Source organism: Mustela nivalis, assembly GCF_964662115.1.
Source record: "Mustela nivalis genome assembly, chromosome: 20".
Classification (NCBI taxonomy): domain Eukaryota; kingdom Metazoa; phylum Chordata; class Mammalia; order Carnivora; family Mustelidae; genus Mustela; species Mustela nivalis.
The window spans coordinates 2,844,448-2,869,825 of NC_139039.1; the positions used below are offsets into that span (position 1 = coordinate 2,844,448).

At 38.0% G+C, this 25,378-nt stretch overlaps 1 protein-coding gene and 1 long non-coding RNA gene across 2 annotated transcripts in view; one reads left to right on the forward strand and one right to left on the reverse strand.

Moving 5' to 3' along the window:
• PSD3 (pleckstrin and Sec7 domain containing 3) overlaps nt 1-25,378 on the reverse strand; it is a 733,176-nt gene that overhangs the window by 556,601 nt on the left and 151,197 nt on the right. The window lies entirely within an intron of this gene.
• LOC309855103 lies at nt 2,224-5,267 on the forward strand. The gene is made up of 3 exons (XR_014306623.1): nt 2,224-2,293; nt 4,495-4,644; nt 5,046-5,267. It is a non-coding gene; the product is annotated as an uncharacterized lncRNA (long non-coding RNA).

Genomic DNA, 25,378 nt, shown 5'->3' on the forward strand with positions numbered 1-25,378 from the left:
ACAATGGGGATTTAACTTCAATTTCAATTTGTTCAGAAAAAAAGACTTTTAATGTGGTGTTTTAGTTACTCTTGGATATAAGATTGTTTTCTCCTTTAATTCTTTTCTCATTTGTGGTATACTATGAAAAGTGCCCATACCGGACATACTAGTTTATACTGCCTTCACAGTTATAGTGCTTCTAGTAAATGATTAATTCTACAATGGCTATCTATAAAAAGACATTTTTCTTTTCTCTTTTACTACTTATTTTGGCCTTCAAACTTCTATTTGTATCTCCTCAGTTTTTGTTGCACCATACACAAAAAATAGACTCAAAATTGGTAAAAGACCTAAATGTGAGATGGGAATCCATCAAAATCCTAGAGGAGCATATAGGCAGCAACCTCTGTGACCTTGACCACAGGAACTTCTTACTAGACATGTCTCCAAAGGTAAGGGAAACAAAGGCAAAAATGAACTATTGGAACTTCATCAAGATAAAAAGCTTTTGCACAGCAAAGGAAATAGTCAACAAAACCAAAGGACAACAAAAGAATGGAGAAGATATTTGCAAATGTTGTATCAGATAAAGGTCTAGTATCCAAAATCTATAAAGAACTTATGAAACTCAGCACCTGAAGAACAAATAATCCAATCAAGAAATGGGCAGAAGACATGAACAGACATTCTCTGAAGAAGACATCCAGATGGCCAACAAACACATGAAAAAATGCTCAGCTTCGGGGCGCCTGGTTGGCTCAGTGGTTTGGGCTGCTGCCTTCGGCTCGGGTCATGATCTCAGGGTCCTGGGATCGAGCCCCGCATTGGGCTCTCTGCTCCGCAGGAAGCCTGCTTACCTCTCTCTCTCTCTCTCTCTCTGCCTGCCTCTCTGCCTACTTGTGATCTCTGTCTGTCAAATAAATAAATAAAATCTTTAAAAAAAAAATGCTCAGCTTCACTCATCATCAGGGAAATACAAATCAAAACCATAATGAGATACCACCTCACACCAGAATGGCTAAAATTAACAAGTCAGAAAACAACAGATGTTGGTGAGGATGTGGAGAAAGGGGAACCCTCCTACACTGTTGGTGGGAATGCAAGCTGGTGCAGCCACTCTGGAAAACAGTGTGGAGATTCCTCAAAAAGTTGAAAATAGAACTACCCTACAACCCAGCAATTGTACTACTAGGGATTTACCTCATGATATAAATGTAGTGAAAATAAGGGGCACTTACATCCCACTGTTTATAGCAGCAATTTTCACAATAGCTAAACTATGGAAACAGACCAGATGTCCATTGACAGATGAATGGATAAAGAAGATGTGAGATATATATATATATATATTTGAGTATTTGAGATATATGTCAAATACTACTCAGCCATCAAAAAGATGAAATCTTGCCATTTGCAATGACAGGGATGGAACTACAGGGCATTGTGCTAAGTGGAATAAATCAAAGAAAGACAATTATTATATGATCTCACTCATATGTGGACTTTAAGAAACAAAACAGAGGACCATAGGGAAAGAGAGGAAAAAAATAAAACAAGACAAAATCAGAGAGGGAGATAACCATAAGAGACTCTTAATCATAGGAAACAAACAAGGTCGCTGGAAGGGAGGGAAGGAAAGGGGATAGGGTAACTGGGTGATGGACGTTAAGGAGGGCATACAACGTAATGAGCACTGGGTATTATATAAGACTAATGAATCACTGACTTCTACCTTCGAAACTAATAATATATGTTAATTAATTGAATAAATTTTAAAAAAGAATAGTTTTGTTGCATTTGAAGGATCTATGTAGATGTAAGGTTTAAAAGTATAAGAACAGATTTTAAACCTCTCTTCTTTCTTTCTCTGCTTTGTGCTTTTTCTTCTGTTTCCATTCTCTTCCTGTACTGTTTATATCCAGTCTTTTACTTGCCTGGGCTACATCTCCAGGATTCTTTTTTTTTTCTTTTCTTTTTTTTTTCATTTCCTTTTCCTTGGCTCTGTCTCAGTCCCTCTTTAAGGTTCTTAGTCAGTTCACTGTTATTCCCAGCCTTTTGTCACAGTGACAGCCACACTTCCTGGAGTAGCAGTCTCATGACTGCTTGGGACCAACACAACATCATGTCCCACAAACAAGACCAAATGTTATGGATTTCAGCAGTTCTGTGCAACTGGACGAGAGTTGTCATCACACAGTGTTGTTAGAGAGAAGGAAATAAAAATGAGAAAAATGATGAGAAAGAAGTTTCCAGTGTTTAAAGCCTAGATCGGTTCCCTGCTTGCTCACTGACTCAGGAGATAAACAACAAGGTAAGAGTTCATATAAATTATTTAGGGAAATGTGATTATATCAGAGAGCATTCTGGATATTAAGGGAAGTAATTTTGTAATTTTAGAACACAGTGAACCACAGACTTTAGGAAACCAGTTAGAAAAAAATCTCCATTTGGAAAATGACCTAAGGGGTCTCAGAAGAAAACCCAGCAGAGAATAGATTGTCAAAATTAGTGGATTTTTCCTCCCAGAATTAAAGCTATTTCAGGGCAAAAGTCTGAAAGAGAAAAGTTTGCTCCATACGATACCATTTAACCAGTAATACTATGTCACCAACATAATCCCCCAAGCATTACATTATAGCAAGAATCCAGTGTAGAATAAAAGCAGAAGTCCTTCCTCTTTCCCTTCCCAAAAAATCATATGGACCTAGGAATCATCTATTTTAACCTCATCCTCAAAGCAGGAAGCCCTTATATAATATTTTTAAGAGGTGACCATACAGTTTCTGCAGCATTACTTCTGGTGATAGAGAAGTGAGTCATTGCCTCACAAAGCAACCCATTCCATTTTTAACAACCTTCCACTAATAAAGCGGTAACACTCATGCATTACTTAATATATACTAGGCCTGGGCCTGAATGCATTCTCAGTACACTGCTTTGGTAATCCCCACATGATCCCATGCAACAGGTCTGTGGCTGAGAGTAGGGAGCCTGACCTATGGAAGAGACAGAGTCTGGATTTAAGCACAGTCTGACTCCAGAACATTTGCCATAACCACTATGCTGTGATGCTTCAGATCATACTTCCTGTAGCTTCCACAATGCTCTGTGGTCTGGACCTCAGAGGATAAACCATCAGTCCAATTCCTCTTCCCCTCTGCTAACCATTAGACACTGGAAGATGGTGACTGTGTCATTTTCCCCTTCCTCCATAACTCCTCTTCTCACTGTTAATTTAACAGAATATTTTTTAGTAGCCTCTGTCATTCTGATGACCTTATCCTCAGGATGGGTACCCAGAAAGAAACGTAATAGATAAGATATAAACAGAGTAATAATTATACATGAAATTTTTAGTTTTAGCTATCAGATTCAGTAAAAAAAAATTTTACATGTAACAAACATAAAAATTATAAATATTTGCTATTGCATGTTTTTATGTGTACTTGCAAAATCTTCTTGTAATTAACGTAACAACATAATTGTCATTCTAAACACATTATAGTGCTACATAATGATGATTTATTGCCCAAACTAAATTATGTTTCAGGAACTAAGAACAGATTTGATGGTGGCAACTATTTCTGTGTATCTCTATTTACTACCATGGCAACTAATTAAAATAAGTTTGTTTAATTAATTAGGTATTGGTAAAACACTATAAAGATGAAAACTGCTATTAATAGATCTACAGTGTTTAGTATTGATGCTGGTGATATTATCATAAATGGTAAAATGTTCACAGACAAAACAGACCAGTTCATCTCTCTTTTCTTCCTTCTTTCCTTCTTTCTTTCTCTTTCATTCTTTCTTTTTCTCTTTCCTTCTTCCTTCCTTCCTTTTTTTCTTTCTTTCTGCCTTTCTTCCTTTCTTCTTTTCTTCCTTTCTTCCTTTTTTTCTTTCTTTGAAGTAGGCTCAACACCCTGTGTGGGGCTTGAACTCATGACCTGAGCCAGCCAGGCACCATGACCAATTCATTTTTCATTAACAGTCATAATTTCATTGTTGAATTAGGAAGGAGAATTGTTTAAACTTCTTTTCTTTGCTATTGTTGTTTATTTATTTTTTTAACAAATTGTGCAGTCTTTCTTTTATACCTCTCTTAGCCAAATCTTAACCAACTCAAATTACACGATTGGGCAAAAGAGAAAATTAATACATAGAGATAACCAAAGTTTCCTGATAAAAAAAGAATATCTTCTGATGGTGGGTATAATGTTCAAATACCACTGCTGAACCTTTCAGTTTCTTAAAGCTGAACAAAGGCTATGGAGATCACCAGGAGTATAGAGCTGGAAGAGTTACCACACCATCTACGTAGAACTGTTTCCAGAAATGGCACAAGGGGTTGTTTGTGGGGGAGGTTAGCCTCCCCCAATTCTTGATAACCTCTTCTAAGTCCCTCCAGTGCTTATGCAGTTAAGGTACAAATAGCCACTTGCCAAGAAGATGCAGCTCCATGACAAGCCTGCAGCATTCCCCTTCAAAAAACTGACCCCCGTTGTGTCCTAGATTGAAATTCTGGAGCTGCCATTGCCTACTTGCCTCCTGCCATGATTTCTTGAGTCTCCAGGGAGATTTTATAGCTGAGCCACTGTCACGGAACTTAAAAGTGGCAAGACCGACCAGATGCCTTTTAACCAGCTTTCTGAATTCTAATAGGTAAGGTAATTTACAAATGAGGAAACACAAAGTTCAGATTACCTGAACTCAAAGAGTATTGAGCTGAATGGGGCTGGATGGCATTATGTGGCTGGATTTGGAAATCTAATCCACAAGTAGACTGAGAATACCTTTAGCTTTCTTAGCTTAGACCAGATCCATGTACTGCTGCCCGGGTCTATTTAAATGGACTAAATGGACTATCACATGGACAGTAATTGAAATGTCCTCCTTCACATGATGGTGGTGAGTAAATGCTCAGGCCTGGGCTCCTCTTTAGATGGTAGAGCACTCATTACCCACCTAGAGTCAGAACAAGCCAAAGGTGTGATGAAGGATGAATATGACTTCAAAATTTCCCTTCCTCTGATACCTTGTGCTTTTGTTTTGCAACTCTTTAGGACCAACCCTTTTAGCAGTATCTTACGCTCTGAAGCATCTTCTGTGTTCCAGCCTCTCCTACTGCACATCAGAATTCACCTATCCTTGGGGCACCTCGGTGGCTCAGTGGGTTAAAGCCTCTGCCTTCAGCTCAGGTCGTGATCTCAGGGTCCTGGAATTGAGCCCCGCGTCGGGCTCTCTGCTCCATGGGGAGCCTGCTTCCCCCCCCAACCCGACCCCAACCTCACTCTCCACCTACTTGTGATCTCTACCAAAAAATTTTAATAAATAAATAAATAAATAAACAAATAAAAAAGAATCCTTGAGGTTGTTCTTTGTGACTCAAAAAGAACTGTTACATACCAGTCATTATCAGTGTCTTTATTCCCAGGTATGTATTTGTTTGAAAGAATCCTTTCTGTCAGGGCACTTGCATGGCTCAGTCTGTTCAGCGTCACACTACTGATTTTGGCTCAGCTCAAGATCTCAGGGTCCTTAGACTGAACCTTATATTAGACTCCATGCTCAGTGAGGAGTCTGCTTGAGATTCTCCCTCTGCCTGTCCCCTCACTCTTTTCTCTCTCTCTCTCTTTCTAAAATAAATACATAAATCTTTTTTTAAAAAAGAAAAGAAAAATAATCCTTCTGTCCCTTAAACCTAAAGAGGGATTAAGTGTACCCAGTTCAGGTTACCAAGGCCCATGGTAAATCAGTGGGAAGAACTTTATATGCTGAAAAATCTAACCTGAGGAAGAAAGGTCTGGCTGGCAAGATATCAAACAGGATGCTTTTCAAATACAGATTGTATGAAGCAGCCTGCTAGAGATGTGCATAGAGTTTAGAGGAGATTGGGCCAGATGGCCTTATCAGATGCTTTCCAACCTGAAATTCTAAAAAGATTGTGTTAAATCAATAGCCATTTGATTCAATGTTGATCAATGGCAACTTAGAGAGGCTTTCTCACAGCATGTTGTAGGAATCTATCCTTAGCTCTTTGCAGTGCTTATCAAACTTATCAAGCTTATCACTTCAGTGTGTTGGAATTATCAGCTAACATGTAGCATTATAAGAAATAAGGACTAAAAAGCTCTCAACAGGCTGAGACCATGGACTGATCCATCGAGGTGACATTGGAATACACATCTCTTTATCAAAATATCCATATTTCTTCTCATCCTCATACTCTGTTTTGTGTTGTATTTCAAAATCTATCTTCTCTTCCCTGAAACTAAGCCCTAAGCCTGAATTTGTGATCCTTTTTCCTTTCTTTACAGGATTTTTCACTTAAAGGCAGTCTTCACTTGATGCCATTAATTCCCAAAATTTATCTTTCTCCTTCTTTTATATTCTAAACTTCTACCAAGATAAATAATATCTAAATTTATTAAGTAGTTACTAGGTGTCATATACTGGACTAAACTATTTAAAGGGATTATTTCATTTATTTCTCATAACATTTTCATGTTGTAGATATTAATTTTATCCCTACTTAATATATGAGGCAATAAGGCTTAGAGACATTAAAGTCTTGCCCGAGGACATACAGTAAATGCTGAACTCTGGATTTAAATCCAGACAGTTTAATTCCAGAGCTCATAACTATTAAGCCCCTCAGTCTCTTGTTCTCTCAGTCCTGAGAAATTTGACATTGTATCCCAGACTGTTGAAATTGCATCTCCTTCAGCCTAGTATTTATCCTGGGTTGATTTTCTTTCTTTTTTGACTGTGTGAGACCATGTGGATCCTTTTTTCTTTGCAAACTTCTTCCATAAGTAAAGGTTCAGGCCTTTGCCTTTTTTCCCCCTCTCTTTTTTACCTTTTCTTTTATTTTTTTTTTCCTCCTTCTCTACTCTTGGCAATCTCATCCTTTCCCACAGTTGAAATTATTAAATCAAAACAGGTATCTGAGCTCATTTCTGAGTTTCAGTTTTTACATATGTGGTACATGACATCTGAATCTAGTAACACTTCAAACTCAGCATATCCAAAGCTGAATTTCATCATATTTCCTTTGTCATTTTAGCTATAACCCAACATCACTTCCTTCTGCTGATTTCAATGAGAGGCTGTGGTGTTATAGAAAAAACACAAATCAGGGAAATTTACACAATATATGGATCCCAGTCCATGATGTACTAGCTGGTCTAGAGGTCATCATTCAACTTAACTCTAGGGTAAGGGGGTAGATTAGATGATAATAGGTGACTCTGAACTCTTTAGTCCTACAATTCCTGCTGTCCCACTTCCATCTTCTTTCAATTATCCAGTGATAGAATTTTTTTAAAATTTTTTATTTTTTATAAACATATATTTTTATCCCCAGGGGTACAGGTCTGTGAATTGCCAGGTTTACACACTTCACAGCACTCACCAAAGCACATACCCTCCCGAATGTCCATAACCCCAACCCCCTTCTCCCAACCCCCCTCCCCACAGCAACCTTCAGTTTGTTTTGTGGGATTAAGAGTCACTTATGGTTTGTCTCCCTCCCAATCCCATCTTGTTTCATTGATTAGCGAAATAAGTCAAGCGGAGAAAGACAACTATCATATGATCTCCCTGATATGAGGAAGTGGTGATGCAACATGGGGGCTTAAGTGGGTAGGAGAAGAATCAGTGATAGAATTTTAGAGTCATCTTTCACTCCACATAAATTCAGTCTTAAAATAGAGAGGAAATTTTTCTATTAATTAATTTATTCATTCCATCAACATATACAGAATACCTACTATATGACAACATAGTAGAGAATGAAAGAGACAAAGTCTCTACTTCATAGAGCTATAGGACCCTGGGGAAGATGACAATAAACATCCACACAAATAAACACATATAGAATTGCTGAATCATTATATTGAAACTAATATAACACTGTATGTTAATTACAATTGAATATTAAAAATAATATAAAGGAGCAATTAAACTATGAAGAAAAATAAAGCAAGTAAAGTGTTTATGAGTGATCTGTGGGGACCTCTTTTAGTTAGGGTGATCTGAGGTGATGATACTTGAGTATTGATCTGACTGAATGAGGGAACGTGCCACACACAGATGCATGGGAAAAGCTCAGCAGGCTCAGGAAACAGTGTACAGATGTCATGAAAATGGGAACAGCAGAAAAACCCATGTGGTCAGGGCAGAGCAATTAAGAAGGAGAGGGCAGGAGATGTAGGCAGAAAGCCAGGTCATTGGGCCTGAAGGCCATAGTAAGAGTTTAGATTTAGATTTAAAGCATGGTGGGAATACCTTGGAGGATTTAAAACCTGAGAATAACTTGTCTTGATTACATTTTTAAAAGTTCACTTGTTGCAGTATGAAGATGAGATCATGGAGATTGGGATAGGACAAGGGTGATAGCAGGAAGACCTGCTAAGATTTGGTGGACTAGATAAGAGATTATGGTGGCTTAGACCAGAATATCAATGCAAATGATGAGTTTGCTGAATAAGCTACTTTGTGAGGTGCTATGCTCCTTATTGGAAGTATCCAAAAAGAAGGGGGAATGGGGATTAGGGATGCAGTCTGAATAGTGCTTAGACCACAAGGTATATAAAGTGTCTTTAACTGTAATATTCTACATATTGTGAGACTTGATCCCATTTTATATAGAACCTACCTCATTTATTTTTGTATGGCCATTATATCCTATAAGTCACCAGCCAAATGGCAATGGCATTAACTCAGAGAAGGACAAGGCTCTTTGGGACTGTCTAACTAATTAATCTATCTTTAGTAGCTCATATGACCCTAATGTGGTAGAGTACACTGCCAAAGTGAATGGACCCCATTGTATGACACACATCTATTTTATTTTTAAAGATTTTATTTATTTATTTGAGAGATAGAGAGCATGAGTGGAGAGAGGGAGAGAGGGGGAGGGTGAAGGAGAGGGAGGGAGAATCTAAAGCAGACTGTGTGCTGAGCATGGAGACTGATGCAGGGCTCAATCTCATGACTAAGAGATCATGATCTGAGCTGAAATCAGGAGTTGGTCACCTAACGGACTGAGCCACCCAGGGACCTCGACACTTGTTTTATTTTATTTTATTTTATTTTATTTTTAAATATTTTATTTATTTATTTGAGAGAGAGACAGTGAGCGAGAGCATGAGCAAAGAGAAGGTCAGAGGGAGAAGCAGACTCCACATGGAGCTGGGAGCCTGATGCGGGACTCGATCCCAGGACTCCGGGATCATGACCTGAGCCGAAGGCAGTCGTCCAACCAACTGAGCCACCCAGGCGTCCCTCGACACTCATTTTAATTTTCTATGTCTCCTGAGCCTTAAATTCATGGTAAAAGAAGTATATGTTTGTCTGTATTAAATGGGAGAATGTATATGAAAACCATAAAGCTATAAAGTTCTATAGATATCTAAGTTATTCTTTATTTAAGTAAATTTTAGTATAAAAAGTACAACCAAATATTTTCTATGTTACTTTGTAACTTCTGGAAATGTTGTACCTCTTGAACTTTCCAAAGCTGTACACAAAGACAGCTAAAAGCTTTACATCAACATGTATCAAAGCAACACACTGGATTATATACTCAAACAGCTTTTAAAGAGCTGAGGCCAGGCACTTGGGTGGCTCAGTCTGTTAAACATCTGCCTTCAACTCAGATTAGGATCCTGGGGTTCTGGGGTGGAGTCCTACATTGGGCTCCCTGCTCAGCAGGGAGTCTGCTTCTCTCTGTGTCCCTCCCCCCACTCATGTTTTCTCTCTCTCTCTCTCAAAAATAAATAAGTAATCTTAAAAATTTAAAACAAAATGAATAGATGACACAACAGTAAGGATATGTCCCAACAGGCTCTGGACCACCAGTATTCCTCTCTGTGTTGATCTTGTCAGCAAAATGTTCTGATTGATCTTTTTTTCATTAAAAAGAAACCAAAAGCCTTATTTGCTAATATTATTTTAAAATTGTACTTTTCCTATGTGGTTTTAGAGAGTTAAAAGAATGAACATATTTGGAGACAAGACAAAGAGACAATCAAAATGTATTTCATTTTAAATTCTCCTTTGGAATCTTAACTTGTACATTTTTATAATTCAAAGCTTCATATGAATTCCATCATCAAAGAAACTTTAAGGGAAAAAGAGAATTTCTCTTTTCATTAAAATTGTCTATTTTATGTGTATGTGTTTATATGGGAACAAAACAAAACTGATGAGAAGCAGCTGGATGAACATGTGGTTTGTAAAACTTACATAATAGAAGAAAAGGATTCAAATTCCCACATTGCACCTAACATATGGTATTTCATCCCTGGGGGCTCCTTTTTTTTTTTTTTTCTAAGGATATAAAATTCCAAAGTGATTTTGCAGGTGACCTAGCTTCTAGAATTACATCCTGCAAACTGATTTCCCTTCCATATGCTTAGTGAAATGTAGGGTGAGGCTCCTATATAATTCCCCAACGTGTTTCTAAGCAAAACCGGCATATATTTAAAAGAAAAATATTAGGCATAATAAGTCTAGTTCTATAATGCATAAAGTGAAAAAACCATGTGTAACAGTCAAATGTCACTGATTGAAATATCAAAAACCCTCAATTCTATACCAGAAAAATAGGTAGTCTATGGAATTGACCAGGTCTGAACACCAACAGAATTTCCACAGTTTTCTTTAAAAAAAAAGTTGAGGATATAAACAAAAAACAGTCATGAAAGTGCCTTTTTCTTGGGTCACTGAAACTCAAAATAGCTGAATTCATGAAGATCTCAAAGGAGTATCATAAATCCATAAAATGCTCTTGAGCACAGACTTGGGCATTTTAATTTCATTCATAATGCTTGAGTTTGCTGCCAAAACTTCTATTTTCTTTCTTTTTTAAATTGAATTAAATGCCTGTGAAAGAGTCATACTTCCTAAAAAGAAAGCACAACTTTACAAGAGAAGAATAATTGCTCTCATCTCCAGTTAAATACAATTTCCATCTTGGTAAGATCAAATAACTCACCAGTGAGTTGGCCAGTAATTCAAATAGAAGGGAATTACAAAAAATTATGGTCTTTACTTTGTCCTACCTCTTCTTCCCAGTTATCTGGTTCTTGTCCTTAAACTACTTTGACCTTATAGAAACAAAATTCCAAAAAGTGTGGGGGAGGGGGAGACAGGCAGAATAGAAAAGAGTAGAAAAAAAGAGCAAAGATCTAAGACTTGAACCAGGAGGACAATTCTGTGTTCAGCATCAGACCACACATTTTGTCAAATACTACAGACTGGCAAATAGCATATTTGGCCAAAACATCTGAGGAAAAAAATCATGTATGGAATCATGCTACTTAAACAATATTCAAACAGTTTTAGTGGTAGTTCAGGGTCAACCTTTCCATATACTGTGATATTCAGCCCAACACAACTCAAATAACCCTCTCATCTGTTAGTGCATTTGTGAGGCTAAGGTACTGGCCTTTCTTCATAGTAGCTAATATCCCCTTGACGAATCTGAGCTGGGGGAGAATGGGATTCAACCTTTTATTTTTGCAGGCCACCCTTAGGCTCATAGTTAGGGGGAAAATACCTTGACTACCTCTCATGTCAAATCTCAAATATGCACATATGATTGAACAGATTATTATTTCTTTGTGGAATCTGAGTCTTTTCGGTTTTCTTCTCCACATGGTGCTGGGCGGTATCCCAACACAGGGCCAGGAGCCGCTACCTCTGAGGATCCAGGCTAAGGGCTGGTCCTGTCCCTACTACAGGGCCTCTGGCCCCCAACCACATTCAGACCATGTACTGTGTTGCTTTAGTGATTGTTATCAATCTGCTTTTCATTTGCCTGGTTCTCAGCTTGACTCCTTGTCAACGTCTATCGCTTTCATTAATTATTCTCTATTTATTACTCTTTTTTAAAAAAGATTTTATTTATTCATTTGACAAAGAGAGATCGTAAGTAAGCAGAGAGGTACACAGAGAGAGACGGGGAAGCAGGCTCCCCACTGAGCAGAGCCTGATGCAGGGCTCAATCCCATGACCCTGTGGTCATGACCTGAGCCGAAGGCAGAGGCTTAATCCACTGAGCCACCTAGATGCCCCGTCTCTATTTATTACTCTTATCCAGGCCCTCATTACTCCTCAATTCAATTGCTCCCCTAGCTAGTCTCCTAGCTGCTGCTTCTCCCTTATCAAATCTGTACTGTTTACTAATGCCAGCCTTTATCTTCCATTGTAGCATTTCCCGTCTGGAGCCAGCCTGGTTTAATGTAAAGAGCCTGTTTTTTTGTTTTTTTGTGTGTGTGTGGTTTTTTTTGTTGTTGTTTTTGCTGTTGTTGTTGTTGTTTAGAGCATCAGATAGGACTCAAATCTAGGTTCTATCCTTAATTAGTCTAAACAAATCACTCTATCCTTAAATCCACTTACTAAATCTATAAATGGGTTAATCCCTGCATAGTTGTTAAATAGATTAAGTAAGATTATATCAATTATATCCTGGAAAGCATCTAGCACCCTACAGCTTATAGCAGATATTAAGTATATATAAGTTATCATCTGTTCTTTTTCACTATATTTACTGTTCCTTTTCGACTCATTCCATAGTCCTTAATCTAATGACTTTCAATACCCAGGTCTTGGTCTCCAGGATTTTGTAGTTCAGTGAGGACAAAAACACATTAAAATAATTACAAAAAACATGAAAAGTACTGTGGGATTGAAAGAAATAAGAAAGGACTATAAGAGCCTTGCTCTACACAATACCATAAAGCTTCACAGGGGAGATTCTCCAAAGATGAAGAAGAGTTTGGTGTAGAGATGGGGAAGGACATAAATGTTCCAAGGAGAGAGGGAGATGAGACTTTAAAGAAAGGTAAGGTCTAAATTACAAAAATCCTTGAATGCCATTATAAGGGATTTGGACTTCATTTCTCACAGACAATCAGAAGAAGATTTTAAGGAGAAGATGATATAAAACTAAGAGATTTCCAATATCATGGGAAAACTTGACCAAAGGGCCTAGATGTTCCTTTTATATGTCTTTTATCTTAAATATATCAGAAATGTTAAGGGAGTTGAGACTGACAGTAGCCAAACTCCCTCGAACATGGCCAAGCATCTTTCCTGGAAAAATAATAGGCATTTCTAAGCAATAGCACAGAGCACTTGAAAATAGCAGTTCTCAGTAGTTGTTCTCTAAGACTGACTCTACAGAAGTTCCCCCCAAGTGGTTAGAAAACTCTTGGCTCTTACAAAGATGAAGTTTCTCTATAACACGACAGAAAGGTAGTACTTCCTTACCTTTGTGATATCTCCATTAAAAAGGGAAGGAAATCCTAGAAAAGGAAGGAAGTAAAAGAAACCAGCTATCTGATTCAACTAAAAATCAGCTAGTGTTGAGAGGGCTGAGAAGAAGCTATTAACAATTGTTGGCCATCCCCTAGGTGCCAGCATTGTGCTAGATGCTTTATACCCATTAATTCATTTAATTTGCACAAAAACCTGCCAGGTAGGCATTTTTATCCCAGTTGAATTCTGGGTTAGTATCAATCTAATCATTACTAGATTCTCAAATACTTTTCTTTACAACTCTTTTTAGGTCATAACCATCATCCCTTATACTCTGTCCTCAATAGATGATTACCAAGGACAACTGAAATTAATTTCAAGTTTAGTTTGCATAAGCAAACTTTTACTGGGATTATCCCATAGGGACAAAAAAAATTCGTTGTGTAGAAAAAGATGAAATAATTAGATCTTACCTTCTCAGACCTGATTGGGATCCTGATTTATTCATCATTTTAGCATTGGCCCATTTCTTTTCTTGGGCCATCACTTACTTACTCAATAAATATAAGCTAAGTTCCCAGCCCCATCCATCTGATTGAGGTCAGACTTAACAAAGGGCGATGGCCACTCCTTCTTACTTAAGCATAGTCGTCTTGTCATTTCCTTATGCCTCTTGGAATGCCCAAGTGTAACCTTGCCTTAAATATTCAAGGCAAGCTGAACTTTTTTCCCGAAATTTGATCCAGTGTTGGATTATCCAAAGAAACTCCAAATGTTAATCTTTTTAGTAAGATCTGATGAAGCCAACAAAAAAAATTGTATTTCAAAGAAATGTTGTTGGCTCTGCTAAACAGTAATACTGAAGCTTGCTATCATTCACTTCTTAGCAAGTGAAATGATTGGTTAGTCCTGCAATAGAAGAAAAGACATCAAACTTAGTAGGAACAGGAACAAAATTCTCAGGTGTGGGCCTCAGGTGAACACTTGTCTTTGATCAAGAGTGGTCTCTACCCATCCTCAGTTCACATACTATCTGGAGAATTAGGAATTAAATCTTATGGCTGGAATTCTTGGGACCAACAGCTGCCAGCAGGTATATTTGTCAGTATATCCTCTGTAAATCCCACTACCTTTCTGGGGCTCACTGCCAGCAGACCTCTCATTCCTGAGTATGTGGGAACATAAATCTGTTTGCAGGAAGCAGGAACTAAACTAGGAGCTTGAGTGGACAAATATTTAAGAGCCTCAGCAGAGAAATGCAGTCCCACTCAGCTGTTTATTTGCTAATAGCAGCATGAACTGCTGATTTGCAAGCCTAGTTGTCTCTCTATATCTCTATAGCTCTTGGCACTCTGGAGCAGCCTTCATGTACTTGCACAAGGCTTCCAGGCTACAGCACTATTGAATGCATTGTGGAGACTTCATCATAAAACAAGGGATTCAGGATTTTGTAACTGGAGGGGCCACAAGATGCTCGTTTATCATAAAATATCTTCTACCCAGATGATAAGATTATGCCATTAAGGATTCTTGCCCTGGGATAAGCATCGCTCTTCCTGTGGCTGTTTTCCTCAGATGCAAACCTCTGGGAGTAGGAGTACAGAGGACTGATGAAAGGAAGAAAGGACAAAGAAGAGGGAGATACAGAGTGTGGGTAGGGAAAGGAAATACAACCTTTGCTTTCTGCACAACTATACTATTGAGCCCAAAGGGCAGGGACCATGTCTGTCTATTCACCACTGTTCTCCCACACCTTGCATAATACCTGGAACAAGGCAGGCATCAATAGGGACATGTTGAATGATGTGAATTAACAAGGCAGAGAACCAGCCTTCTCCTTCCTGAGACTGGGGACCCCTTAGAATAAGGATCCCAAAGTGCCATGCTCCAGGCAGAAGTTGGTTACCACACTGCCCAGGGACCAATGCCATGGCCAGGTGGGCCTCCTGCTCTGAAGGTTCTGCTGTGAGGTGGCATCTACTTATAGCCTAGTTGGGCTAGTTGTGGTTAGATCTAGTTTTTTCTTTTCTTTTCTTATTTTTTTTTTTAATCAGGTGAATCTTCCTGCAAATCTACTTTCCATCCTTGCTTATGCAGTAGTTCCAGACAAACTGGTTAGCATCCTTGGCTTGCCTAAACCTAGAACAAGCAGTATGTACACATCCAAATACTTCAAAGAACAGGGCCAATAGTTTCTAATTCATTCTCCTGAAGCCTTTGTCAGAAACAGCAGCCAGAGTGAGGCCAGGCTTGATAGCTAGCTGCCCTCAGGGACTGAAAGTAACTCAAAAAGCAGTGAACCTGGTGGGGCAAAGGAGCCAGCGGCTTCGGCTCCTCAAAGAGAAGCGGCCCCACCCTCTCCTACAGGCTGCCAGAGTTCTGTCAGACCTATCACCTTGGAGGCAAAAGCAGCAAGAGACATCTTTTATGGGATCCTTTTATGAGGGCAGGGTGTACTTTGTCTCCCCAAAGCCCACGCCTTTGAAAGATACCTGGAGAAACAATTTATAGCACTGATCATGACAAAAAACATTTAGCTTACAAAGATATATGAATGAACTAGTGAAAGGTGCTTAGCTACTGGATTAATACTTTGTGTACTCAAGGTATTTAACTGCCAATGTTCTAGCTTATATATCTTTGTGAGAGAAATGAGAGAGAGGAAAGAGAGGAGATTCCAAATCATCAACATGGTCAATAAATGTGAGACCTGTGCGAGGTTGAGTTGAAAGGTATGGAGAGGCAATTTGCTTAAGCTGTAGGTAGCCTCATTCACACAATATAGAAAACTGTCACAAAGTCTGATTTATTCCATAGGAGCAGGAAAACAAGGAAACTTAATCAGGTTTTCTCATTTTATGTGGATTTGGTAGAGCTACACGAGGCTCTATATTAATTAGATCGGGCTGCTATAGAGTATACCACAGAGTAGGAGGCTTGAATAACAGAAATTTGTTTTCTCCCACTTCTGGAAGCTGGAAGTCCAAGATCAAGGCATCAGCAGATTTGGTTTCTTCTGAGGCCTGTCATCCTTGGCATGCAGATGGCCACTTTCTCTCCGTGTCTTCCCAGGATTGCCCCTTGATTTGTGTGTGGCCTGTGTCCTAATCTTTTCTCATAATGAAACCCGTCCTATTGAATGAGGGTTCAACCAAAGGACCTAATTTCATCTTAATTACTTTTTTGAAGGCCCTATCTCCACATAACAGTCACATTCTGAGGTACTGCAAGTTGAGACTTCAACATATGAACTGGGGATAGGGAAGGGAGCGTGGTTCGGGGGCTGTAAAAAGAGATGATTTTCTCCAGTGAGGAGGGAGGAGAATGAGGAGCGAGGAGAATGTCTCCCATCATTGTAGTCCTACACCTAAGTCCTAGGTCAGGAATCCCTTAACCCTAAATCAGGTGTGTGGAGACTTCCCTGTGCCTCTAAGATCTGTGAGAGAAGGTAATGGTGACAATGGCTTTATTCTTTCATTTAATGAGAAGGAAAAAATCTAGGTATTTTATCTGCTCAGGCCCTGAGCCTGCTTTGCCTAGTGAGGAGGCAGAGTGGCCTGGCAAAATCCAAAGTCCTAAGCCAGACTCGCTGCACTTGGACCCCATCCCTGCCACTCATTAGCTTAACCTCTTATCTGACTGACCCATTAGTAGAAAATCACAATAAAGAAAGGACTGAAACAATTAAAATTCTTGGTTCCAACTGGTACCTAGGAGAAAGCTGAAGTCTTGAAGAAGCCAGGATTAAAAAAAAATAATAATAACACTTCTGCTCAAACAAGCCAGCCGATTCATGATAGGGATTGCAATAATTCTTAGATCAGGATCTCATTACTCACAATGTAGGTCAAGGAGGCCATTCAGCTCTGCTAAGTTAGTTTTTGACGAATGTAATTTGGAAATCAGAAAAAAGTGTATTCTAATTTAAGTGACTCTACTTCTCCAGGGCCTGTGAGGCTTGCCTGAAGCTCTTTGAACTTTAGCCACAGAAATGCTGTGAGCTCCATTGTCTATACCCCTCACCCACATCCCTACCTGTCAAATGGATTTTGGCTATGAGGCTTAGAGAAAAGTAAAAAGGTACAGGATTAAACAAATGGGCTGAAGACCTCTTGTGGGCCAGGACCTAGGTCTGGGAAGACCTAGGGTCTTCTATCCCAGGTCTAGGGAAGACTTCTTTGCTTCCTGGGATTAGACCACATCTTCTATTATGCCCTCTGACATGATCCAGCACTGTCTCTTTTAGCAATTACTATAGCTCATACTTATTTATGTAATTAAGACTTTTCTTGTTTAATTATCTATAAGCTCCTGGAGTGCAAGGACTTGTCTGGTTTTGCTTATTAGGAAGCCTCCAGCACCCCAGTAGTGCTGACACATAGTAGGCACTCAATAAATATTTTCTAAATGGATTAATGAATGAATTTGCATGCATTTTCTCCTTCTCTATTACTTTGCTGCTGGAATGGGAAAATTGGCTTGGGGGCAGTTGAAAGTCTTGAGGAAATAAAAATCCCCCATCAGAATAATTAATTGCTCCTTCCAGTGAACACCTGGAGAACTCTTTGTCATTGTGTCATGCTGACTATATTATAATAGGGAAATAGTATGTTACCATCTACCCCTACTCAGCTGAAGGCAGGAGCCACATTTTATTCTTTATTATATTCACTGCATCTAGCATGGTGCAGGCACTCAAAAAAAAAAAAAAAAAAAAAGCCCACACAAAAAGCTAACTGAATATGACAGACTACACAGGATGCTAGAAAAAGATGGCAGGATACAGAAATAATATCTCTTAGCTTAGATGTAAAGAAATTTAGGGCACAGGTTGATAAATTAACTCCAGGAAGGAATATGAAAATCTCTTCCTTCTACACTACAACAAAGGAAGAGAGAACAGATGTAGAAATAAAATTAGGTAAGGGGATGGAGCACTTGTGCCAGGTAGGTATCCACAGTTTGCATCGTTTCCGCTTTCTCATGACAAGGTCCTCAGGTAGGAGTAAGGGTAGGTGGAAGAAAAGATGGAGTCTTGAAAAGAGTAAATGTGGTTTGGAAAAATTACTACAGTAATAAAGCCAGGAGGTTAGCAAAACAAAACAAAACAAAACAAACCCCAGAAAGTTATAAAAGCAAGTATCAGGAGCTAAGAATTGGTTTGCTATAAATATATGTATGGATTTCTTGGAATTTCTCTGATTGTGCTTCAGTATCTAAATTCAGAGCTTGAAGAATGGTGTGGAAGATCTGCATTAATATAGCTAATCTCAGGGAGTCCAAGGTGGGGAAGGAGTCCCAGGATATCAAGAGAGGACAAATTGCCCATGCAAAGTGGGAGGATTTTAGTCACTAGAAATATTGGTGATGGCTAAAGGTCAGGACTTGAGGCTACGAGATGGTGAGTGGTCCATTGGGTGCACCAGGACTTGGAAATCAGACCAACTGGAGAGGACAGTTGTTTAGGTACAGACCTGAGTATAAGTAGGGAGCTCCAGTGACCATGTTGCCTATAACACCTGTACCCAGTCTCTCCCACCTTCCCGCTAGTAGTCTTTCTGTACTGCCTCAGAAGCATCACCCAAAAGTGAGAGGGAAAATGTCTCCCCTTGGCAGACCAATAGTTGAGATACTAGCCAGGGGAATGTAGGACATTTGTAGAAGGAAATTATGGGAAGAGGATAGAAGAAATGAGTAGTTAAAGAGGGTACCAAAAACAGTTCAAATGTAATAACAAAAATAGATAATGCTACGGTGAACACTCACCTGCTTATATCCAGCTTTATCCAATCTAAACATTATGCTTCAGATTGTTCTCAGAGAGATTATGTTTCATAATCTATGAATACACATAGGACCTATGTGTATCCCTTCCCGATCCATTTCTCTGTTGCTTTATTTTTGGAGATAACAACCTCTGTTCTAAATTCTGTGTTCACCATGCTCATGCATGTTTTTAATGTTTAATATATATTTGTATCCATGAAGAGTATACAGTATTGTTTTCTGGGATCTAAAACGTATTTAAATGTAACCCTGGCCTGCCAGTAATCATTCTGCATTTTCCTTTTTTTTTTCATGCAATGTGGTGTCTTTGAGATTTGTTCATGTTGATAATTGTAGCTCAAATATTTTCAGTTTATCTGCTTTATAGTATTCTTTGAATAAATATATTATAATTTATTTTTCCAATGATGGACATTTATTTCCTTTCATTTATATATTTTTTTGCTTTTGCACAATGTGGTAAAACATTTTGTATATGGTTTCTTATTTATATATAGAAGATTTTCCTTTTTTTAAGATTTTATCTATTTATTTTTGTGAAAGAGAAAGCAAGCATGAGTGCGGGGACGGACAGAGGGAGAAGCAGGCTTCCCACTGAGAAAGGAGCCTGATGCAGGACTCTGTCCCAGGACCCTGGGATCATGACCTGAGCCAAAGGCAGATGCTTAACCTACTGAGTCACCCAGGTGCTCTGTACAAGGTTTTTTTAAGAGTATAGACTTAAAAGTAGAATTTCTGGTTAGGAATATTTTAAATTTTACCATTAGTCTAATGAGAGAAGAATTGTGTCTATTTTGCTCCCTGTAGTATCTTCTGTACCTAGAACAATGCCTGAAAGAGAAGGCACTAATGATTATTTGTTGAACAAGTGAATAATAAATACAATTTTTATTTTTGTTTCTCTTAATCAAAAGTGGATTCCTTCAGCCTGTTTCTCTATGGTCCATTAAGTCTTTTCTGCTCTGACCCTCCCAGGCCAGGCCTATAAAAATCTCCGACATGAGATCATCCATGTGCTTTCCCCTTCTGCTGGCTTGTTGCCATCAAGCACTTTGGAAGCCACATGTAAAATTTGTGGAGCCATGTGAGTGAAATACTTGATTGAAAACAGCCTCCCACTTCTCCGAAACACACATTTTGGATTTTATGTGAATTAAAAGCAAAGTTCTATTGTGTTAAGCGTCTGAGATCTGGGGGTGTGTTAAAGCACCCAGTGTTACTCTAATATAGGGACAATAACTACCTTGTTTATGAGCGTTTCCTTGGTGCCTGGCAGTTTGTGGCATATGGCAGAGATTGAATAATATTTGTTGAAAGATAGAAGAGCGAAAGGAAGGGAGGAAGGGAGGGAGCAAGGAAATTGTGTTTCCAGAGCTCTATAATCATCTTGCATGGATCCAACTTCTTTGCCCCATATGTCTCTGTTTTCTCCCTTCCATCTCCCCTACTTCTCTTTATGCTGAAAAATGTAGCAAGGAATCTTCACTTGGGAATTTGCCAAATGCAGTCCAGGGAATTAATATTTTTGGTGATCTTAGTTTTAATAATACATGTGAGCTAATTACATGAATCTGAAACTATTTTATAAAAATGGAATTTTTTTTCCCTAAAAGGCGTACTCTTAAACAGGAATCACGCTAATAAAATTTCCCATTGATAGCATCTAACAATGCCAACAATTTTTAATTCTGGCTTATCTGCAATTCTAGACTTGAGGGACTTTTGAACTGAGTCATTTAGAAAATAAGAATAATATAGATAGATAGATAGATAGATAGATAGATAGATATTATAGGTTATATGATATATATAATGCCAACAGAAAGAAAATTTGTGGTAGAAGCTTGTCTGTCCTGTTTCCTCCTTCCTGGGCACATGCAAGACCACATGTTGATCCCCTTTGCAGGCAGAGACATAGTGTGACTAGCCTTATTTAATGTGAGTGAAAGAGATATATATTACTTCTGGACTGTGACAACGAAAAGCCTTTGCATAACCTTCTTGAGTTCTTTTCTCTTGTTTGATTTTGCATGAGCAAGAAATAAACCTTTGTTGTGTTAATCCACTGAGACTTGGGGGTTGCTATGTTGTCAAGGAAGAGGTTAGCCTAGTCTAATGTAATAGCTGAAGGTTACTGACGAGGCAGTTCATACATAACTAATGACACGTCCACTTCCTAGATGATTTGTAGACTTCTTTGATGATCTGTATCATTAGTTCTGGGGTAAAAGGACTATTTCAATCTTCAAGATAGCAAGAAAAGGCAAAGCTCTCAGAGGGTGAGTATATAATTGATGCTAAAGATAAAGTGTGTTGACAAAACAAAATTACACAATTAGGTCCTGCATGCTGAAATCCACAGCCCATTCTGTGACCTGTGACCACAGAGATTTCATCTTCTCAGTGTTCCTTTCCTGTATTCAGATTACCTTAAACGTGACTGGAAAGTCTTTCTACCAAACAAAGGTAGATACAGAATTCAATACAATTCAACTTCAGTCTCCATGCTGTGTGCTGATGTATGTGGCAAGAGAACACATTACTTCCCAAAATTATTTGCTCTCATACTAAAAATGCTGCTATGAGCCTTAATAAGATATGGTCTACTGAAATTTAATTCTATTATTTCGGAAGTATTTGTTTCTTGGTCTGAATTTTCTTTTCCTCCTTAATGTTAAATACTGGGCCCTTTGTTGTGCTTCTTTGAGTTTTAGCCTCATCTAATTGTGATCAATTGTGATCATTGGGATGACTTTCTTCCCTTTCATCTTTTTTAAGTACAAACAGAACAAGAGATATTATTTCAGTGCAAAATTTAACACTCAGAAGCCACAAAAGAAATCTGTTGTGGCCTCTGGGCAGTTTGTTATATTGCAGCTTTACAAATACAGAAAGAAATTTGACTCTCTTATACCTTAATTAATCAGGCTAGGCAGAATCTGGATGTTTGAATATTTATATTAAATCTAAAATGTGTCTTGGAACTGTTACTCTTAGTTGAAGAGAAGTGAGTCAGATTTTTTATTCACTGTACAACTACAAAGTAAAGAGAAGGCTCCTGATGGAAAGATTGGATATACTCCATGCATGCAATCTAACTAGAACAGAAAAATGCTTAGACAAACCAAGATATGGCTTAGTGGAGACCATGTTAGCAAGGCAGTTGCTTCATTTTCAAATTTCAACAGACAGCAAACATTCCACTCAGACTCCAAAATATATATGGTGTCTGTACAGACTTCCTCATCAGCTATTCCAAACCTCTTCTCTGGTTTTCTAGTTTTCATATTCTGAAACTAAGTGAACACTGGTATCTGTCTGGTGCAAATATACCTGAGTTTTCCTTGCTAACCCCTTCCTCAGTTGCACCAAATCAAAATATACAAAGACAAAAATAAGATGAAACCGAAGGATAAACATATAATAAAGGGATTCACTGTGTAAAAATTTGCACACACACACACACACAAAAAAAAAAAAAAATTGGGGAAGAAGCTTCCCCAAATTCCACCTTATCTCCTGGACTATTGACAATCACCTCAGTTTGCTGCTCTTCATTAAGAAAGGAGAAGCCCTCACATGGGACACCACATATTAGGTCACAAATCAGACCTTAACAAATACAAATGATTACGATGATACCATGCATCTTTTCTGACTATAGTGCTATGAAACTAGAAGTCAACCACAAGAAAGAGTTTGGAAAGACCACAACTACATGGAGGTTAAACAACATGCTAATAAATAATGAATGAGTCAATCAGGAAATAAAAGAAAAAATTTAAAAATACATGGAAACAAATGAAAATTAAAATACAATGGTCCAAAACCTTTGGGATACAGCAAAAGTGGTCCTAAGAGGGATGTATACAGTTGTACAGGTCTACCTCAAGAAGCAAGAAAAATCTCAAATAAACAACCTAGAGGAGCTAGAAAAGGAATAACAAACAAAACCTAAAGCCAGCAGAAGGAAAGAAATAATAAAGATTAGAGCTGATATAACAACTAAAGACAAAAAAACCAACACCAATAGAATAGATAAATGGAACTGGGAACTGGCTCTTTGAAAAAATTAATAACATTGATAAATCTCTAGTCAGACTTATCAAAAAGAAAAGAGAAAGGGCACAAATTAGTAAAAATACAAATGAGAGAAGTGAAATAACAGACAACACTACAGAAACACAAACAATAATAAAAGAATATTATGAAAAACTATATGCCAACAAATTGGACAACCTGGAAGAAGTAAATTCCTAGAAACATATAAACTACCAAAACTAAAATGGGAGGAAACAGAAAACTGAACAAGCTGATAACCAGCAAAGGATTGAATCAGTAATCAAAAAATTCCCAACAAACAAAAGTCCAGGCCCAGATGGCTTCACAGGAGATTTTACCAAACATTTAAAGAAGAGTCTCTCGGGGTCCTGGGATCAAGCCCCGCATTGGGCTCTCTGCTCAGCGGGGAGCCTGCTTCCTCCTCTCTCCCTGCCTGCCTTTCTGACTACTCGTAATTTGTCTGTCAAATAAATACATAAAATCTTCAAAAAAAAAAAGAAGAAGAAGAAGAGTTAATACCTTTTCTTCTCAAACTATTTCAAAAAATAGAAAAGGAAGGAAAACTTCCAAATTCATTCTTTGAGGCCAGGATTACCCTGATACCAAAACTAGATAAAGACACCACTGAAAAAGAGAACTACAGGCCAATATCCCTGGCGAACATAGGTGCCAAAATCCTCAATAAAATACCAGTGAACCAAATCTAACAGTACATTAAAGGAATTATTCCCCATGATCAAGTGGGATTTATTCCTGGGTTGCAAGAGTATTCACAAATCAAACAACTTGATACACCATGTTAATTAAAAAAAGGGTAAGAATCATATGATCACTCCAATAGGTGCAGGAAAAGCACTTGACAAAGTGCAAGCATGCCTTCATGATAAAAATTCTCAACAAAGTAGATTTAGAGGGAACATACCTCAACATAATAAAGGCCTTCTATGAAAAAATCCACAACTAATATCATGCTCAATGGGAAAAAACTAAGAGCTTTTCCTCTACAGTCAGGAATAAGACAAAGATATCCACTCTCACCACTGTATTTAACGTAGTACTAGAAGTCCTAGCCATAGCAATCAGACAACAAAAAGAAATAAAATCCCCAAAATTGTCAAGAAAGAAGTCAAACTTGCACTATTTGCAGATGACATGATTCTATATCTAGAAAACCAGAAAGAACTGATTCATGAATTTGGTAAAGTTGCAAAATACAAAATCAAGGAACAGAAATCTGTTGCATTTCTGTACCAATAATGAAACAGCAGATAGAGAAATCAAGGAAATAATCCCACTGTATTTAACGTAGTACTAGAAGTCCTAGCCATAGCAATCAGACAACAAAAAGAAATAAAATCCCCAAAATTGTCAAGAAAGAAGTCAAACTTGCACTATTTGCAGATGACATGATTCTATATCTAGAAAATCAGAAAGAACTGATTCATGAATTTGGTAAAGTTGCAAAATACAAAATCAAGGAACAGAAATCTGTTGCATTTCTGTACCAATAATGAAACAGCAGATAGAGAAATCAAGGAAATAATCCCATTTACATTTGCACCAAAAAACAATAAGATACCTAGAAATAAACCTAGCCAAAGAGGGGAAGACCTCTACTCTGAGAACTATAAAACACTGATGAAAGAAATTGAAGATGACATAAAGAAACAGAAAAACATTCCATGCTCATGTATCTAAAAAACAAATACTGTTAGAATGTCTATACTACCCAAAGAAATCTATGTACTCAATGCAATCCCTATCAAAAGACCATCAGCGTTTTTCAGAACTAGAACAAATAATCCTAAAATTTGTATGGAAACAGAAAAGACCCTGAGTAGCCAAAGAAACCTTGAAAAAGCAAAGCAAAGCTGGAGACATCACAATTCAGGACTTCAAGTTATATTACAAAACTATAGTGATCAAGATAGTATGTACTGGCACAAAAATAGATACATAGATCAATGGAACAGAACAGAAAACCTAGAAATGACCACTCAACTATATAGGCAATTAATCTTCAACAAAGCGGTAAAGAATATCCAATGGGAAAAAGTCTCTTGGACAACTTGTGTTGGGAAAACTAGATGGCAACATGCAAAAGAATGAAACTGGACCACTGTCCTCTGCCACACACAAAAATAAATTCAAAATGAATCAAAGACCTAAATGTGAAGCATGGAACCATTAAAATCCTAGAGGAGAACACAGGCAATAACCTCTTTGGCATGAATGTAGAAACTTTTTTCTAAATATGTCTCCTGAGGCAAGGGGAACA